This window comes from Salmo salar, chromosome ssa14 (assembly GCF_905237065.1).
Source record: "Salmo salar chromosome ssa14, Ssal_v3.1, whole genome shotgun sequence".
Taxonomy (NCBI): Eukaryota; Metazoa; Chordata; class Actinopteri; order Salmoniformes; family Salmonidae; genus Salmo; species Salmo salar.
The window spans coordinates 51,696,542-51,717,550 of NC_059455.1; the positions used below are offsets into that span (position 1 = coordinate 51,696,542).

Sequence of the window (21,009 nt, forward strand, 5' to 3'; positions counted from 1 at the left end):
CCACAATACTGTCTTCTAGAATCAACACCTCCACTCCTCTATACTTTCTTCTAGAATCAACACCTCCACTCCTCTATACTGTCTACTAGAATCAACACCTCCACTCTTTCACTCCTCCAAACTGTCTTCTAGAATCAACACCTCCACTCCTCTATACTGTCTATTAGAATCAACACCTCCACTCCTCCATACTGTCTGCTAGAATCAACACCTCCACTCTCCCACTACTCCGTACTGTCTATTAGAATCAAAACCTCCACTCTTTCACTCCTCCATACTGTCTTCTAGAATCAACACCTCCACTCCTCTATACTGTCTACTAGAATCAACACCTCCACTCCTCCATACTGTCTACTAGAATCAACACCTCCACTCCTCCATACTATCTACTAGAATCAACACCTCCACTCCTCTATACTGTCTTCTAGAATCAACACCTCCACTCCTCTATACTGTATTCTAGAATCAACACCTCCACTCCTCTATACTGTCTACTAGAATCAACACCTCCACTCTTTCACTCCTCCAAACTGTCTTCTAGAATCAACACCTCCACTCCTCTGTACTGTCTTCTAGAATCAACACCTCCACTCCTCCATACTGTCTTCTAGAATCAACCGCTCCACTCCTCCATACTGTCTGCTAGAATCAACACCTCCCATCTTTCAGTCCTCCATACTGTCTTCTAGAATCAACACCTCCACTCTCCCACTACTCTGTACTGTCTATTAGAATCAACACCTCCACTCTTTCACTCCTCCATACTGTCTTCTAGAATCAACACCTCCACTCCTCCATACTGTCTACTAGAATCAACACCTCCACTGCTCCATACTGTCTACTAGAATCAACACCTCCACTCCTCCATACTGTCTACTGCAATCAACACCTCCACTCCTCTATACTGTCTTCTAGAATCAACACCTCCACTCCTCTATACTGTCTTCTAGAATCAACACCTCCACTCCTCTATACTGTCTACTAGAATCAACACCTCCACTCTTTCACTCCTCCAAACTGTCTTCTAGAATCAACACCTCCACTCCTCTGTACTGTCTTCTAGAATCAACACCTCCACTCCTCCATACTGTCTTCTAGAATCAACCGCTCCACTCCTCCATACTGTCTACTAGAATCAACACCTCCACTCCTCCATACTGTCTACTAGAATGAACACCTCCACTCCTCCATACTGTCTTCTAGAATCAACACCTCCACTCCTCCATGCTGTCTACTAGAATCAACACCTCCACTCCTCCATACTGTCTTCTAGAATCAACACCTCCACTCCTCCATACTGTCTTCTAGAATCAACACCTCCACTCCTCTTTGCTGTCTTTTAGAATGAACACCTCCACTCCTCCATACTGTCTTCTAGAATCAACACCTCCACTCCTCCATACTGTCTACTAGAATCAACACCTCCACTCTCCCACTACTCCGTACTGTCTTTTATAATCAAGACCTCCACTCTTTCACTCCTCCATACTGGCTTCTGGAATCAACACCTCCATACTGTCTTCTAGAATCAACACCTCCACTCCTCCATACTGTCTTCTATAATCAACACCTCCACTCCTCAATACTGTCTTCTAGAATCAACACCTCCACTCCTCTATACTGTCTTCTGGAATCAACACCCCCACTCCTCCATACTGTCTACTAGAATCAACACCACCACTCCTCCGTACTGTCTGCTAGAATCAACACCTCCACTCCTCTGTACTGTCTTCTAGAATCAACACCTCCACTCCTCTATACTGTCTCTAGAATCAACACCTCCACTCCTCTATACTGTCTTTTGGAATCAACACCTCCACTCCTCTATACTGTCTTCTGGAATCAACACCTCCACTCCTCCATACTGTCTACTAGAATCAACACCTCCACTCCTCCGTACTGTCTTCTAGAATCAACACCTCCACTCCTCTGTACTGTCTTCTAGAATCAACACCTCCACTCCTCTATACTGTCTCTAGAATCAACACCTCCACTCCTCTATACTGTCTTCTGGAATCAACTCCTCAACACCTCCATACTGTCTTCTAGAATCAACACCTCCACTCCTCCGTACTGTCTATTAGAATCAACACCTCCACTCCTCCATACTGTGTTCTATAATCTAGATATCAGATAGAGTTACTGAGTGAGGTGCACATGGTAAAGACACAGGTTATATGTAACAGAAGGTGTGGGGCTGCATGGGGAGGAAAGCCTGGCAACCTGAATATGTACTCTGTCTCTGTCTTTATTCAGCCTTAGTTTGCAAGCACACAGTTAGTTGATGAGGAGATTACTGAATAATGAATTAGTCATTAAATATCACTGGAGAAGTATACAGACGTGTTGGCTATTATCAATGATAAAACAGTATAATTACATAGTTTAATAGGGTATAGAAAAGATATATGTTATTCTGCTTGCCATCTACTTATGGCTGGGAGATTAATATAAATTGCTTTAAGGAAGGATTAACTCATACTAAAAATTGCATTGGGGAAGAATGAATGCAGATTTAGACAACATATTGGAAACGACCATATTTTCAGTTTTGCTTGCTGCATATAGCCGTGTGTTTCTGTGTCTAGGTGGGCTCAGTCTTCTCTCAGCTCTGATGTCACTCACTGCAAGCGCCTTCGGCTTGGGCGTGCGCCACCAGTGTAGTCAGCGGCTAGTTCATGCAGGGAAATCTGATTGAGAGCGCGAGATACCGTGATAGGTACCACTACCAGGGTAAAAAGGTTATTTTCTGGAAAGGATGGATGGTTGTTGATGATAAAATATCCTGTTTAACTGCGGACACTTTTCACTCCAGTCAACTTTAAAAGAGGCAGTTCTCAAAGGTAAGATTGATGTTATTTGAATGATGGGTGTCCATGTCCTTGAAACATTTTTTGTTCAAAATATTAGCTTCAGATAATTAGCCTATAGCCTATATTGAAACTTGTACAAACACCTCAACATGCCAATGTCATGTTAATTATTGCAACAACTCGCCGTTTGAGAATAACACCGTAATCGTCAGTGTAACATTCAGTGCGTTTCTCTCCTCTGGCCCGGTTGGTTTCAGCACCATGGCCAACGCCGGTTCCCATGACAGTAACGGCGTGGTGCAGATCTTCAAGGAGGACCGGTGCCCTTCCGGTCGCCCCGAGGACTGCCTCCTCAACTTCACGTGGCAGCCAGGTTTCCCAGAGCTGTTCAACTACACAGCTAATGGCAGCTCGCTGGGGACCCGGAGCCCATGTCGCCAATCATCCTCATCATAGCGGCGATGTACTCCGTTGTGTTTGTGGTCGGACTGGTTGGAAACTGTCTGGTCATGTTTATCATCATCAGGTGAGTCTAGGATAGTCATGTTCTGACTAGGTTAGTCTACTCCTGTCCCTTACCTGTATGGTCCATGTGGAGTAAACTAGGGGTTATAGGCTATGTGATGCATAGATGAAGGCATCACTACTTTAGCACAGATCCAAGCATGAAGCCTTGGAAGTTTTTATCCCAGCGCTGGACCATGGTTAGGTGTAATCTGGACCATGGTTAGGTGTAGTCTGGACTGTGGTTAGGTGTAATCTGGACCATGGTTAGGTGTAGTCTGGACCATGGTTAGGTGTAGTCTGGACCATGGTTAGGTGTAGTCTGGACCATGGTTAGGTGTAGTCTGGACCATGGTTAGGTGTAATCTGGACCGTTGGTAGGTGTAATCTGGACCGTGGTTAGGTGTAATCTGGACCGTGGTTAGGTGTAATCTGGACTGTGGTTAGGTGTAATCTGAACCGTGGTTAGGTGTAATCTGGACCATGGTTAGGTGTAATCTGGACCATGGTTAGGTGTAATCTGGACTGTGGTTAGGTGTAATCTAGACTGTGGTTAGGTGTAGTCTGGACCATGGTTAGGTGTAATCTGGACCGTGGTTAGGTGTAGTCTGGACCGTGGTTAGGTGTAGTCTGGACTGTGGTTAGGTGTAGTCTGGACTGTGGTTAGGTGTAATCTGGACCGTGGTTAGGTGTAGTCTGGACCATGGTTAGGTGTAGTCTGGACCATGGTTAGGTGTAATCTGGACCATGGTTAGGTGTAATCTGGACCATGGTTAGGTGTAATCTGGACCATGGTTAGGTGTAATCTGGACCGTGGTTAGGTGTAATCTAGAACGTGGTTAGGTGTAATCTGGACTGTGGTTAGGTGTAATCTGAACCGTGGTTAGGTGTAATCTGGACCATGGTTAGGTGTAATCTGGACCATGGTTAGGTGTAATCTGGACCGTGGTTAGGTGTAATCTGGACCATGGTTGGGTGTAATCTGGACCGTGGTTAGGTGTAATCTAGACCGTGGTTAGGTGTAATCTGGACTGTGGTTAGGTGTAATCTGAACCGTGGTTAGGTGTAATCTGGACCATGGTTAGGTGTAATCTGGACCATGGTTAGGTGTAATCTGGACCATGGTTAGGTGTAATCTGGACCGTGGTTAGGTGTAATCTAGACTGTGGTTAGGTGTAATCTGGACCGTGGTTAGGTGTAGTCTGGACCATGGTTAGGTGTAATCTGGACCATGGTTAGGTGTAATCTGGACCATGGTTAGGTGTAATCTGGACCATGGTTAGGTGTAGTCTGGACCATGGTTAGGCGTAATCTGGACCATGGTTAGGTGTAATCTGGACCGGGGTTAGGTGTAATCTAGACTGTGGTTAGGTGTAATCTGGACCATGGTTAGGTGTAATCTAGACTGGGGTTAGGTGTAATCTGGACCATGGTTAGGTGTAATCTGGACCATGGTTAGCTGTAATCTGGACCATGGTTAGGTGTAGTCTGGACCATGGTTAGGTGTAGTCTGGACCATGTTTAGGTGTAGTCTGGACCATGGTTAGGTGTAGTCTGGACCATGGTTAGGTGTAATCTGGACCATGGTTAGGTGTAATCTGGACCATGGTTAGGTGTAATCTAGACCATGGTTAGGTGTAATCTAGACTGGGGTTTAGGTGTAATCTGGGCCATGGTTAGGTGTAGTCTGGACCATGGTTAGGTGTAATCTAGACCGTGGTTAGGTGTAATCTGGACCGTGGTTAGGTGTAATCTGGACCGTGGTTAGGTGTAATCTAGACTGTGGTTAGGTGTAATCTAGACTGGGGTTAGGTGTAATTTGGACCGTGGTTAGGTGTAGTCTGGACCGTGGTTAGGTGTAGTCTGGACCGTGGTTAGGTGTAATCTGGACCATGGTTAGGTGTAATCTAGACCGTGGTTAGGTGTAATCTATATGAAACGCTCAACTATTGAAACAATTCATAAATAAACGACTAGGACCCTACTATGCTGCATTATTATGAGGACGTTGTGTGATAGTGTTTGTTCTGGTTTAACTTTCAACTGCTCCCACTCTAGTGATTCGATGACATGCCATGGAATTGTCCGAGTTTCACGCGCAACACTGAGATGCTGTGTGTTTGAAGTTTGTGGACGTTCCTTTGCGCCCCAATTGGAACACATTCAGAGCCAAAACTGTCAAAATACAGATTTAGATTCCGATTAATTTCACATTTAATAATTGTTCACTGTCAGTGTGTGTGTGTGTGTGGGGGGGTGCGAGCTTGTATGTGTGCATGTGCTGGTGTGTGAAATGGCTATGATAATGTGGTACTCTGGATCCTTGATGCCTTTTTTTGCATCAGAATCAGTCAGGATTCTAGAGGTAATGATAGGTAGATTAGTAGAATAGTAGATTGGTAGAATGGTAGAATGGTGGAATGGTAGAATGGTAGAATGGTAGATTAGAGAATGTAGAATGGTAGATTGGTAGATAGAATGGTAGAATGTAGAATGGTAGATTGGTAAATAGGTAGATTGGTAGAATGTAGAATGGTAGAATGGTAGAATGGTGGAATGGTAGAATGGTAGAATGGTAGATTGGTATATTAGTAGAATAGTAGATTGGTAGAATGGTAGATTGGTATATTAGTAGATTGGTAGAATGGTAGATTGGTAGAATGTAGAATGGTAGATTGGTAGATAGATTGGTGGAATGGTAGAATGTAGATTGGTAAATAGGTAGATTGGTAGACTGTAGAATGGTAGATTGGTAGAGATATAGATTGGTGGAATGGTTGATTGGTAGATTGGTATATTAGTAGATTGGTAGAATGGTAGATTGCTAGAATATAGAATGGTAGATTGGTAGATAGATTGGTGGAATGGTAGAATGTAGAATGGTAGATTGGTAAATAGGTAGATTGGTAGAATGTAGAATGGTAGATTGGTATATTAGTAGAATAGTAGATTGGTAGAATGGTAGATTGGTATAGTAGTAGAATGGTAGATTGGTAGAATGTAGAATGGTAGATTGGTAGATAGATTGGTGGAATGGTAGAATGTAGAATGGTAGATTGGTAAATAGGTAGATTGGTTGACTTTAGAATGGTAGATTGGTAGAGATATAGATTGGTGGAATGGTAGCTTGGTAGAATGGTAGATTGGTAGAATGGTAGATTGGTAGAATGGTAGATTAGCAGAATGGTAGATTGGAAGAATGGTAGATTAGAGAATGGTAGATTAGTAGAATGGTAGACTGGAGAATGGTAGATTAGTAGAATGGTAGATTAGCAGAATGGTAGATTAGCAGAATGGTAGATTAGAGAATGGTAGATTAGTAGAATGGTAGATTAGCAGAATGGTAGATTGGAAGAATGGTAGATTAGAGAATGGTAGATTAGTAGAATGGTATATTGGTAGATTAGTAATATAGGTGGATTAGTAGAATGGTAGATTAGCCTAGCGGAACCCCTCGACAATATCCGGTGAAATGGCAGAGCCCAAAATTCAAATAAAATTATTTGAAATATTTAACTTTCATACATTCACAAGTGCAATACATCAAATTAAAGCTTAACTTCTTGTTAATCTAACCATCGTGTCAGGTTTCAAAAAGGCTTTACGGCCAAAGCACACCAAGCAATTATGTTAGGTCAGCGCCTAGTCACAAAAAAAAAACATACAGCCATTTTCCAGCCAAAGAGAGGAGTCACAAAAAGCAGAAATAGAGATAAAATTCATCACTAACCTTTGATGATCTTCATCAGATGGCACTCATAGGGCTTCATGTTACACAATACATGTATGTTTTGTTCGATAAAGTTCATATTTATATCCAAAAATCTCAGTTTACATTGGAGCGTTATGTTCAGTAATGTTTTGCCTCCAAAACACCCGCGAATTTGCAGAAAGCCACATCAATTTACAGAAATACTCATCATAAACTTTGATGAAAGATACAAGTGTTATACATAGGATTAAAGATAAACTTCTCCTTAATGCAACCGCTGTGTCAGATTTCAAAAAAGCTTTACGGCGAAAGCACACCATGCAATAATCTGAGTACAGCGCTCAGCCACCAAAACAAGCCATACAGATACCCGTCATGTTGTGGAGTCAACATAAGTCAGAAATAGCGTTATAAATATTCACTTACCTTTGATGATCTTCATCGGAATGCACTCCCAGGAATCCCAGTTCCACAATAAATGTTTGTTTTGTTCGATAAAGTTCATCTTTATGTCTAAATACCTCCTTTTTGTTCACGTGTTTAGTTCACTAATCCAAATGCACAAGGCGCGGGCACTAAGTCCAGACGAAAAGTCCAAAAAGTTCCATTACAGTTCGTAGAAAAATGTCAAACGATGTATATAATCAATCTTTAGGATGTTTTTATCATAAATCTTCAATAATATTCCAAACGGACAATTCCTTTGTCTTTAGAAAGGAAAGGGAACAGAGCTGCATGCGATCAACAACTAAAGGCTTTCAGCTGAGCCATCTACTGTGACTGGTCTTATTCGCTCCCCTTTCACAATAGAAGCCTGAAACAACTTTCTAAAGACTGTTGACATCTAGTGGAAGCCTTAGGAAGTCCAATCTGACCCCATTTACACTGTATATTCGATAGGCAATCACTTGAAAAACTACCAACCTCAGATTTCCCACTTCCTGGTTGGATTTTTCTCCGGTTTTTGCTTGCCATATGAGTTCTGTTATACTCACAGACATCATTCAAACTGTTTTAGAAACTTCAGAGTGTTTTCTATCCAAATCTACTAATACTATGCATATCCTAGCTTCTGGGCCTGAGTAGCAGGCAGTTTACTCTGGGCACGCTTTTCATCCGAACGTGAAAATACTGCCCCCTAGCCAAAAGAGGCTATAAGTAGTATAGTAGATCAGTAGAATGATAGATTGGAAGAAAGGTAGATTAGTAAAATGGTAGATCGGTAGATCAGTTGAATGGTAGAATGGTAGATTGGTGGAATGGTAGATTAGTAGATTGGTAGAGTAGTAGATTGGTAGATGGTAGATTGGAGAATGGTAGATTAGTAGAATGGTTTATTGGTAGAATGGTACATTAGTAGTATAGTGGATTAGTAGAATGGTAGATTCATAGAATAGTAGATCAGTAGAATGGTAGATTGCTAGAATGTTAGATTGGTAAAATGGTAGATTGGTAGAATGGTAGACATTGGTAGAAAGGTAGATCAGAAGAATGGTAGATCAGTAGATTGGTGGAATGGTAGATTGGTAGAATGGTATAATGGGAGATTGGTAGAATAGTACTGGTGAAGAACAGAATCAGGGCTGACACGGAGGACTGGTGAAGAACAGAATCAGGGCTGACACGGAGGACTGGTGAAGAGCAGAATCAGGGTTGACACGGTGGACTGGTGAAGAGCAGAATCAGGGCTGACACGGAGGACTGGTGAAGAGCAGAATCAGGGCTGACACGGAGGACTGGTGGAGAGATACAAGTGGAGATACTGGGGTGCAAAGGAGCAAGATAAATACATAAATACAGTATGGGGATGAGGTAGGTAGATAGATGGGCTGTTTACAGATGGGCTATATACAGGTGCAGTGATCTGTGAGCTGCTCTGACGGCTGGTGCTAGCAGGTGCATTTCAAGAGCGGCAAATTTGAATCCAAATAAATGTCAAAATTCAAATTTTTCAAAAATACAACTATGTTACACCATTTGAAAGATAAACATCTCCTTAATCTAACCACGTTTTACGATTTTCAAAAAGGTTTTACGGCGAAAGCATAAATTTAGAGTATGTTAGGACAGTACATTTACAAGAGTTGTGTGTAATGTTTTGTCAAGTCAAAGACAGGGTCACCAAAACCATAAAACCAGCTAAAATGATGCACTAACCTTTTACAATCTCCATCAGATGACACTCCTAGGACATTATGTTAGACAATGCATGCATTTTTTGTTCTATCAAGTTGATATTTATATACCAAAAACAGCGTTTTACTATGGCATTGATGTTGAGGAAATCGTTTCCCTCCAATAACCGGCAGTCAAGTCAGCGTCACAAATTAAATAATTAAAATTAGAAAACATTGGTAAAATATTATATTGTCATTTAAAGAATTATAGATTTACATCTTTTGAACGCAATCAACTTGCCAGATTTAAAAATAACCTTACTGGGAAATCACACTTTGCAATAATCTGAGCACTGTGCCCAGAAAAATACGCGTTGCATATACAGACTAGACGTCATGTTGGGGAGATCTAAAATCGAAAATACTATGTAAATAATCCATTACCTTTGATTCTCTTCATCAGATGTCACTTCCAGGTATCACAGGTCCATAACGAATGTAGTTTTGTTCAAAAAAGCTCATCATTTATGTCCAAAAATCTCCGTCTCGTTAGCACATGATGTAAGCCAGCCGGACTTCTCGTCATGAACGAGGGGAAAAAATATATTTCCGTTCGTTCAAACATGTCAAACGTTGTATAGCATAAATCATTAGGCCCTTTTAACCAGAACATGAATAATATTCAAGGTGGACGAATGCATAGTCTTTTATAACGTATTGGAACGAGGGTACCCAACATGAAGTAGCGCGCCAGGTGTCTAATGGGACATCACCGTTCCATGGCTCTTGTTCGGTCAGATCTCCCTCCAGAAGACTCAAAACACTTTGTAAAGGCTGGTGACATCTAGTGGAAGCAATAGGAAGTGCCAAAATATTCCTAAACCCCTGTGTTTTTCAATGGGATAGGTTTAAAGTCAATACAACACATCAGGTATCCACTTCCTGTCAGAAAATGTCTCAGGGTTTTGCCTGCCAAATGAGTTCTGTTATACTCACAGACACCATTCAAACAGTTTTGGAAACTTTAGAGTGTTTTCTATCCATATATAATAAGTATATGCATATTCTAGTTACTGGGTAGGATTAGTAACCAGATTAAATCGTGTAAATTTTATATCACGGCAAATGCTCAAAAGTGAGGGAGGTAAGAGTCCGCAGCTTCAGAGATTTTTGCAGTTCGTTCCAATCATTGGCAGCAGAGAGCTGGAAGGAAAGATGACCAAAGGAGGAATTGGCTTTGGGGGTGACCAGTGAGATATACCTGCTGGAGCGCGTGATACGAGTGGGTGCTGCTATGGTGACCAGTGAGCTGAGATAAGGTGGGGCTTTATCCACTAATAAAGTCCTATTATCTCTGTCTGGCCAGGTATACCACTAATAAAGTCATGTTATATTTGTCTGGCCAGGTATACCACTAATAAAGTCATGTTATCTCTGTCTGTCCAGGTATACCACTAATAATGTCCTATTATCTCTGTCTGACCAGGTATACCACTAATAAAGTCATGTTATATTTGTCTGGCCAGGTATACCACTAATAAAGTCATGTTATCTCTGTCTGGCCAGGTATACCACTAATAAAGTCATGTTATATCTGTCTGGCCAGGTATACCACTAATAATGTCATGTTATATCTGTCTGGCCAGGTATACCACTAATAATGTCCTATTATCTCTGTCTGGCCAGGTATACCACTAATAAAGTCATGTTATCTCTTGCTGACCAGGTATACCACTAAAAAAGTCCTGTTATATCTGTCTGGCCAGGTATACCACTAATAAAGTCATGTTATATCTGTCTGGCCAGGTATACCACTAATAATGTCCTATTATCTCTGTCTGGCCAGGTATACCACTAATAATGTCCTATTATCTCTGTCTGGCCAGGTATACCACTAATAAAGTCATGTTATATTTGTCTGGCCAGGTATACCACTAATAAAGTCATGTTATCTCTGTCTGTCCAGGTATACCACTAATAATGTCCTATTATCTCTGTCTGACCAGGTATACCACGAATAAAGTCATGTTATCTCTGTCTGGCCAGGTATACCACTAATAAAGTCATGTTATATCTGTCTGGCCAGGTATACCACTAATAAAGTCATGTTACTCTGTCTGTCCAGGTATACCACTAATAATGTCCTATTATCTCTGTCTGACCAGGTATACCACTAATAAAGTCATGTTATCTCTTGCTGACCAGGTATACCACTAATAAAGTCATGTTATATCTGTCTGGCCAGGTATACCACTAATAATGTCCTATTATCTCTGTCTGGCCAGGAATACCACTAATAAAGTCCTATTATATCTGTCTGGCCAGGTATACCACTAATAAGGTCCTAATTTCTCTGTCTGGCCAGGTATACCACTAATAATGTCCTATTATCTCTGTCTGGCCAGGAATACCACTAATAAAGTCCTATTATATCTGTCTGGCCAGGTATACCACTAATAAGGTCCTAATTTCTCTGTCTGGCCAGGTATACCACTAATAATGTCCTATTATCTCTGTCTGGCCAGGCATACCACTAATAAAGTCCTAATTTCTCTGTCTGGCCAGGTATACCACGAATAAAGTCCTATTATATCTGTATTTCCAGGTATACCACTAATAAAGTCCTATTATATCTGTCTTTCCAGGTACACTAAGATGAATACGGCCACCAACATCTACATCTTTAATCTGGCAGTAGGCGACGCCCTAGTGACCACCACAATGCCTTTCCAGAGTACTGACTACCTGATCAACTCCTGGCCCTTCGGAGAGGTAACCCTAACCCCTAACCCCTAATCTCTAACCCCTAACCTCTAACTTCTAACCCCTAACCTCTAACCCCTAACCCCTAACATCTAACCTCTAACCCCTAACCCCTAACCCCAACCCCTAACCTCTAACCCCTAACTTCTAACTCCTAACCCCTAACCTCTAACCTCTAACCCCTAACCTCTAACCCCTAACCCCTAATCCCTAACCTCTAACCCCTAACCCCTAACCTCTAACCCCTAACCCCTAACCTCTAACCCCTAACCTCTAACCCTAACCCCTAACCCCTAATCTCTAACCCCTAACTCCTAACCTCTAACCCCTAAACTCTAACCCCTAACCCCTAACCTCTAACCTCTAACCCCTACCCCCAACCCCCAACCTCTAACCCCTAAACCCTAACCCCAACCCCTAACCCTAACCCTTAACCCTCTAACCCTAACCTCTAACCCTAACCCCTAACCCTCAACCTCTAACCCCTAACCTCTAACCTCTAACCCCTAACCCCTAATCTCTAACCCCTAACCCCTAACCTCTAACCCCTAAACTCTAACCCCTAACCCTAACCTCTAACCCCTAACCTCTAACCCTTAACCCCTAACCTCTAACCTCTAACCCCTAACCCCTAACCTCTAACCCCAACCTCTAACCCCTAACCTCTAACCCCTAACTTCTAAATCTCTAACCTCTAACCCCTAACCCCTAATCTCTAACCTCTAACCCCTAACCCCTAACCTCTAACCCGTAACCCCTAACCTCTAACCTCTAACCCCAACCCTAACCTCTAACCTCGAACCCCTAACCCCTAACCCCTAACCCTTCCAGTGTTTGGCAGATTACTGTACCTCAACAGCATAATGTTTGGTAGATTACTGTACCTCAATAGCATAATGTTTGGCAGATTACTGTACCTCAACAGCATAATGTTTGGTAGATTACTGTACCTCAATAGCATAATGTTTGGTAGATTACTGTCCCTCAACAGCATAATGTTTGGCAGATTACTGTACCTCAATAGCATAATGTTTGGCAGATTACTGTACCTCAACAGCATAATGTTTGGCAGATTACTGTACCTCAACAGCATAATGTTTGGCAGATTACTATACCTCAACAGCATAATGTTTGGCAGATTACTGTACCTCAATAGCATAATTTTTGGCAGATTACTGTACCTCAACAGCATAATGTTTGGTAGATTACTGTACCTCAATAGCATAATGTTTGGCAGATTACTGTACCTCAACAGTATAATGTTTGGCAGATTACTGTACCTCAACAGCATAATGTTTGGTAGATTACTGTATCTCAATAGCATAATGTTTGGTAGATTACTGTACCTCAACAGCATAATGTTTGGTAGATTACTGTACCTCAACAGCATAATGTTTGGCAGATTACTGTACCTCAACAGCATAATGTTTGGTAGATTACTGTACCTCAACAGCATAATGTTTGGTAGATTACTGTACCTCAACAGCATAATGTTTGGTAGATTACTGTACCTCAATAGCATAATTTTTGGCAGATTACTGTACCTCAACAGCATAATGTTTGGTAGATTACTGTACCTCAATAGCATAATGTTTGGCAGATTACTGTACCTCAACAGTATAATGTTTGGCAGATTACTGTACCTCAACAGCATAATGTTTGGTAGATTACTGTATCTCAATACCATAATGTTTGGTAGATTACTGTACCTCAACAGCATAATGTTTGGTAGATTACTGTACCTCAACAGCATAATGTTTGGCAGATTACTGTACCTCAACAGCATAATGTTTGGTAGATTACTGTACCTCAACAGCATAATGTTTGGTAGATTACTGTACCTCAACAGCATAATGTTTGGTAGATTACTGTACCTCAACAGCATAGTGTTTGGTAGATTACTGTACCTCAACAGCATAATGTTTGGCAGATTACCTACTCTGTCTGTCCTGTGGTGAGCTGATTTGAAATGGCATTAAGCACATTTCTTTGTAAAATAATGATCCTGTCCTCCAGGTGGTGTGTAAGGTGTTCATCAGTATAGACTACTACAACATGTTTACCAGTATCTTCACTCTGACCATGATGTCAGTGGATCGGTATGTAGCTGTGTGTCACCCGGTCAAGGCTCTGGACTTTAGAACTCCCGTGAAAGCGAAGATCATCAACGTTCTCATCTGGGTTTCATCCTCCGCTGCCGGCATCCCTGCTCTGGTGCTGGGCAGCACACAGAACAGCAACGGTACACACACACACACACACACACACACACACACACACACACACACACACACACACACACACACACACACACACACACACACACACACACACACACACACACACACACACACACACACACACACACACACACACACACACACACACACACACACACACACACACACACACACACACACACACACACACACACACACACACACACACACACACACACACACACACACACACACACACACACACACACACACACACACACACACACACACACACACACACACACACACACACACACACACACACCACACACACACACACACACACACACACACACACACACACACACACACACACACACACACACACACACACACACACACACACACACACACACACACACACACACACACACACACACACACACACACACACACACACACACACACACACACACACACACACACACACACACACACACACACACACACACACACACACACACACACACACACACACACACACACACACACACACACACACACACACACACACACACACACACACACACACACACACACACACACACACACACACACACACACACACACACACACACACACACCACACACACACACACACACACACACACACACACACACACACACACACACACACACACACACACACACACACACACACACACACACACACACACACACACACACACACACACACACACACACACACACACACACACACACACACACACACACACACACACACACACACACACACACACACACACACACACACACACACACACACACACACACACACACACACACACACACACACACACACACACACACACACACACACACACACACACACACACACACATTGATTACCAATTGAATCCGGTCAGTGTGTATGGTTTAGGATTTAGGGGTCGATGTGGGATTATGTCTGTCGAGGAGTAGAGGCTTTGACGAGAAGGAGAAGTGCATTATGGGTTATTTGAGTTTCAGGGAGACAAATAAATATAAGACTAGCTATTCTACAGTAACTAACAGTCTGGAATGAGTAGGCTTGTCCAAACTTTTAACTGGTACTGTAGCTAGTAATAATAATAATGCATGGGAATTATATAGTCACTTTTTTTACCTTTATTTAACTAGTCAAGTCAGTTAAAAACAAATTCTTATTTTCAATGACAGCCTAGGAACAGTGGGTTAACTGCCTTGTTCAGGGGTAGAACGACAGATTTTGTACATTGCCAGCTCAGGGATTCAAACTTGCAACCTTTCGGTTACTAGTCCAACACTCTTACCACTAGGCTACGCTGCTGTAGCGACCCAAAGTCGCTTTCAATTATAGAAATGAAAAAGAAAACCATCAAAACATCAGACTAAAGAAGACATGAATAAAGAGAGGGGTGGGCTCAATGAAGACATGAATAAAGAGAGGGGTGGGCTCAATGAAGACATGAATAAAGAGAGGGGTGGGCTCAAAGAAGACATGAATAAAGAGAGGGTGGGCTCAACGAAGCGAAAGAGTCTGATGTATCAGTGGATGGGGAGGGTCAGAGTTGGGGTTTAGATAGGAACCTGGATTAGGGTAAGGGTTTGGGGTAGGGTAAGGTTTAGGGTAAGGTTTTAGGGTAAGGGGTAGGGTAAGGTTTAGGGGTAAGGGTTTAGGGTAAGGGGTAGGGTAGGGACTAGGGTAAGGGGCAGGATAAGGGTAACACTTATTTTTCTTAAAACTGCATTGTTGGTTAAGGGCTTGTAAGTCAGCATTATACTGAAAGGTCTACACATGTTGCATTCGGCGCATGTGACAAATACAATTAGATTTTATTTGGATCTGGGGATGACGTGGTGGCACGGAGTGAGGGTGTGGGTTGATAGGGAAGAAGAAGGTCTGAGGGGTAAGGGGGGCAAGGTGGTGAAGGGCTTTGTAAGGCAGAAGGAGGATCTTGTAATCAAGGGGTGATGAGGACAGGGGTGATGTCAAATAAAATCAAATTTAATTTGTCACATACACGTGATTAGCAGATGTTTTTGCGGGTGTAGCGAAATGTTTGTGCTTCTAGCTCTGACAGGGCAGTAATATCTAACAAGTAATATCTAACAAATTACACAAACATATACCCAATACACACAAATCTAAGTAGGAATGAATTAAGACTATATACATATGGGACGAGTGATGTCAGAGTGGAACGGACTAAGATACAGTAGAATAGTATAGAATACAGCATATACATATGAGATGAGTAATGCAAGATATGTAAACATTATTAAGTGACTAAGATACCGTGAGAATAGTATAGAATACAGTATATACAGTTCATATGAGATGAGTAATGCCAGATATGTAAACCTTATTAAAGTGACTAGTGTTCCATTCCTTAAAGTGGCCAGTGATTTCTAGTCTATGCCTATAGGCAGCAGCCTCTAATGTGCTAGTGATGGCTGTTTAACAGTCTGATGGCCTTGAGATAGAAGCTGTTTTTCAGTCTCTCCGTCACAGCTTTGATGCACCTGTACTGAGGTCAGACAGTGGGAACAGGGAGGGGTAATATGAGTTAGGTTGGGGTCAGACAGTGGGAACAGGGAGGGGTAATATGAGTTAGGTTGGGGTCAGACAGTGGGAACAGGGAGGGGTAATATGAGTTAGGTTGGGGTCAGACAGTGGGAACAGGGAGGGGTAATATGAGTTAGGTTGGGGTCAGACAGTGGGAACAGGGAGGGGTAATATGAGTTAGGTTGGGGTCAGACAGTGGGAACAGGGAGGGGTAATATGAGTTAGGTTGGGGTCAGACAGTGGGAACAGGGAGGGGGAATATGAGTTAGGTTGGGGTCAGACAGAGCAGATGAGGTCTAGTATGTGTCCCTTGATGTGACTGTGAACATTGAAATCAGAGGCAAGTCCACGTGAATATTCATATCACCAAGCAACAGCCAGCGGGAGGAGAGTGGGACAGCAATGGTGAGTAGTTCAGACAGAACGATTCATTAGCTTTAGGAGGACGGTACACAAGTAGAGTGGTCATGGAGCAAGATGATTTGTAAACAATGTATTCAAATGAGGAGACAGTAGTGAGAGACAGTTCAGTTATTTCGATTTTAGAGTTTAGCATGGTTAAAATAAAATTAATCCCAAGGTTGTTGCTTGTCTATACATCAGACCACTGTCTATACACCAGACCACTGTCTATACACCAGACCCCTGTCTATACACCAGACCACTATCTATACACCAGACCACTATCTATACACCAGACCACTGTCTAACTGATACACCAGACCACTATCTATACATCAGACCACTGTCTATACACCAGACCACTATCTATACATCAGACCACTGTCTATACACCAGACCACTGTCTATACACCAGACCACTGTCTATACATCAGACCCCTGTCTATACACCAGACCACTGTCTATACATCAGACCACTGTCTAACTGATACACCAGACCACTGTCTATACATCAGACCACTGTCTATACACCAGACCACTATCTATACACCGCCAGACCACTGTCTATACATCAGACCACTATCTATACACAGACCACTGTCTATACATCAGACCACTATCTATACACCAGACCACTCTAACGGATACACAGACCACAACAACACTGTCTAAAGACACATATAATAGACAGTTATAAAAGACCACGTTATAAAGACCACATAATAGACCCTGTCAAACAGACACTGTCTATAATCAGACCACGTAACTGATAACAGACACTGTTATAATCAGACCACCGCATACACCAGACCACATATAACCAGACACGTTATAGATCAGACACTGTAAACACAGACCACTGTTAAATCAGACCACTGTCTAACTGATACACCAGACCACTGTCTATACATCAGACCACTGTCTAACTGATACACCAGACCACTGTCTATACACCAGACCACTGTCTATACACCAGACCACTGTCTAACTGATACACCAGACCACTGTCTAACTGATTCACCAGTTAGATTTAGGTTAGTTAGGGATTATGTTATTGTTATATCTCTAGGTTAGGTTAGTTAGGGATAATGTTGTTGTTATATCTCTAGTTTAGGTTAGTTAGGGATAATGTTGTTGTTATATCTCTAGGTTAGGTTAGTTAGAGGATAATGTTATTGTTATATCTCTAGGTCAGGTTTAGTTAGGGATAATGTTGTTGTTATATCTCTAGGTTAGGTTAGTTAGGGATAATGTTATTGTTATATCTCTAGGTTAGGTTAGTTAGGATAATGTTATTGTTATATCTCTAGGTTAGGCTAGTTGAGGATAATGTTATTGTTATATCTCAGGTTAGGTTAGTTAGGGATAATGTTATTGTTATATCGCTAGGTTGAGGTTAGTTAGGGATAATGTTGTTGTTATATCGCTGAGGTTAGGTAGTTAGGGATAATGTTATTATTATATCTCTAGGTTGGGTTTGTGTTATTTAGAGGTTAGTTAGGGATAATGTTATTGTTATATCTCTAGGTTGGGTTAGTTAGGATAATGTTGTTTGTTATAGCTCTAGGTTAGGTTAGTTAAGGATAATGTTATTGTTATATCTCTGAGGTTAGGGTTAGTTATGGATAATGTTATTGTTATATCTCTAGGTTAGGTTAGTTGGGATAATGTTAGTGTTATATCTCTGGGTTAGGTTAGGTTAGGATAATGTTAGTGTTATATCTCTAGGTTAAGGTTAGTTAGGATAATGTTGTTGTTATATCTCCAGGTAGTACAGAGTGTGCCCTCCAGTTCCCTGACCCCTATCTCTACTGGGACACAGTGATGAAGATCTGTGTGTTCATCTTCGGCTTCGTGGCCCCCTCCTCATCGTCAGTGTGTGTTACACCCTCATGGTTCTGCGCCTGAAGAGCGTGCGGCTGCTCTCCGCTCGGGAGAAGGACCGGAACCTGCGCGGATCACCTCGGTTCTGGTGGTGGTGGCAGTGTTCATAGTCTGCTGGGACGCGATCCACATCTTTATCCTGGTCAAGATGCGGCGCGCCCGGTGGCGTCTCGAGACCACGCCCGTCATGGCGGCCTACTTCTTCTGCGTTGCCCTGGGTTACACCAACAGCAGCCCAATCCTCACGCTGGACGAGAATTCCAAACGCTGCTTCAGAGACTTCTGCTGCCCGGGGGGAGGGGGGCAGGGGGACAGCCAGGGGAGCGAGTGAGGAGCACGTTGAGGAGCTACACCTGCCCACCTAGGGCTCGGGGCAGGGGGCAGGCCAGGGGGACAGAGGGAGGGGGAGGCCTGTATGACCAGCGGTGGTACTGGAACAGTCCTCCCTTAACTCCCACGGCAGAGATGACCCAACGGGTTGACTCAGATCACATCGTCTATCTCCGGGAGAGTATCACAGCACCGTCTTCTGATGTGTTCTTCTAGAGCAGTACGTCCTTCACCTCACCACCGCTATCTTAACCTGACCCAGTCCTAAAGAGACCCAGATCTTCTAACTAAGGGACAGCAGTACATCCTTCACCGCTTATCTTAACCTGACCCAGTCCTAAAGAGACCCAGATCTTCTAACTGAGGGACAGCAGTACATCCTTCACCTCACCACCGCTATCTTAACTGACCCAGTCCTAAAGAGACCCAGATCTTCTAACTGAGGGACAGCTGAAATCCCCCTGTAGGTTTTTAACTCCAACCCCTGCTCCTGGAGAGATACCCTCCTGCAGGTTTTAACTCCAACCCTGTTCCTGGAGAGATACCCTCCTGTAGGTTTTAACTCCAACCCTGTTCCTGTAGAGATACCATCTTGTAGGTTTTAACTCCAACCCTGTTCCTGGAGAGACCCTCCTGTAGGTTTTAACTCTAACCCTGTTCCTGTAGAGATACTATCCTGAGGTTTTAACTCCAACCCTGTTCCTGGAGAGATACTCCTGTAGGTTTTAACTCTAACCCTGTTCCTGTAGAGATACCATCTTGTAGGTTTTAACTCCGACCCTGTTCCTGGAGAGAGACCCTCCTGTAGTTTAACCCAACCCTGCTCTGTAGAGATACCATCCTGCAGGTTTTAATCAACCTCTGTTCCTGGAGAGACCTCCTGTAGGCTTTCGCCCAACCCTGTTCCTGGAGAGATTGAGATTGTAACCAACCTGATCCAGTTTATCAACCAGCTAATTATTAGAATCAGATGCATGATTAGGATTTTAGTGAAAAAGTTACAGGATGGTATCTCTCCAGGAACGCGGGTTGGAGAGCCTTGGTCTGAATACAGGATGGATATCTCCAGGAACAGGGTTGGAGAGCCCTGGTCTGAATACACAGGATGGTATCTCCAGGAGCAGGGTTGGAGAGCCCTGGTCTAGATACACAGGATGCTTCTCTCCAGGAGCAGGGTTGGAGAGCCCTGGTCTAGATACACAGGATGGTATCTCTCCAGGAACAGGGTTGGAGAGCCTTGGTCTGAATAACAGGATGATATCTCTCCAGGAACAGGGGTTGGAGAGCCTTGGTCTGAATACACAGGATGGTATCTCTCTCAGGAGCAGGGGTTGAGAGCCCTGGTCTAGATACACAGGATGCTTCTCTCCAGGAGCAGGGTTGGAGAGCCCTGGTCTAGAACACAGGATGGTATCTCTCCAGGAACAGGGTTGGAGAAGCCTGTCTGAATGCACAGGATGGTATCTCTCCAGGAACAGGGTTGAGAGCCTTGGTCTGAATACACAGGATGTATCTCCCAGGAACAGGTTGGAGAGCCTTGGTCTGAATACACAGGATGATATCTCTCCAGGAGCAGGATTGGAGAGCCCTGGTCTAGATACACAGGATGTTATCTCTCCAGGAACAGGGTTAGAGAGCCCCTGGTCTAGATACACAA

The 21,009-nt window shown here is 43.0% G+C and overlaps 1 pseudogene; it reads left to right on the forward strand.

Moving 5' to 3' along the window:
* The first annotated feature begins 3,074 nt into the window (after positions 1-3,074).
* On the forward strand, positions 3,075-19,568 carry LOC106569731 (kappa-type opioid receptor-like; annotated as a pseudogene).
* Positions 19,569-21,009: the final 1,441 nt, after the last annotated feature.